We start from the raw sequence: 1,103 nt of genomic DNA, 5'->3' as shown, positions 1-1,103 counted from the left end.
ATCATCATCATCCATCATCATCATCCATCATCATCATCCATCATCATCCATCATCCACCATCATCATCCATCATCATCATCATCATCATCATCATCGTCATCATCATCCACCATCATCATCATCCACCATCATCATCATCATCATCCACCACCATCATCATCATCATCCACCATCATCATCCATCATCCACAATCATCATCCATCATCATCATCATCATCATCATCATCCACCATCATCATCCATCATCCATCATACATCATCCATCATCGTCATCATCCATCATCATCCATCATCGTCATCATCCATCATCATCCATCATCGTCATCATCCATCATCATCAATCATCATCATCCACCATCATCCATCCATCATCATCATCATCCATCATCGTCATCATCCATCATCATCATCATCATCCATCATCGTCATCATCCATCATCATCATACATCCATCATCATCATCATCATCATCATATTAGAGCCTGGTTTAAAGACATTCTATTACATTTTACATTATTTCTTTATGTAATTGGAGATAATAATGAACATTTAAGTTGTATGTTGTAATGGGCAATAGCTTTTCATTTTATCTGCAGATTTATTACATACGTTACCACAAAATCTACTTTGTGTAAAGTTTAAACACAATTTTCAAGCCGTATGTGTCCTTAAAAACTGCTTACAATTTTCAAGATGTTTTTGTGTTCAAATCTGAACAACACATCTTTATTAACACACAGCAGCACTTTTATTATGGATGTAGGCTACACAGAAAACCGACCGGTACATATTTCTTTGTTTACTGCTCAAAAGCCAGACACTAAAGGTCAACTCTTCTATCTGGACCTTGTCACCGCCAGCACACCAGTTAATTACATTGTTTCTTTACCAGCGTCCAGGCCCTGACTTGACCAAACAAATTAGCGTTTGGTCTCAGATGTGGGACGCCCGGTGTCCGTGCTAAGTGCATCCTGCTGCAGGTCCTGACGCTGATGGAAAAGCTCAAAGCAAACACAGCTCCGGCCCTTTCCTGGTCCCGGGACATTCTCCTCTGATTGGCCCGGGCCTTGGCTCTGTGCCCATTGAACGGCCGTATAAAAA

The sequence above is a fragment of the Eucyclogobius newberryi genome, unplaced genomic scaffold, assembly GCF_026437365.1.
Source record: "Eucyclogobius newberryi isolate DKJ021-1_F unplaced genomic scaffold, fEucNew1.0.hap1 SCAF_9, whole genome shotgun sequence".
In the NCBI taxonomy this organism is placed as follows: Eukaryota; Metazoa; Chordata; class Actinopteri; order Gobiiformes; family Gobiidae; genus Eucyclogobius; species Eucyclogobius newberryi.
This window is presented reverse-complemented; position numbering follows the sequence as displayed.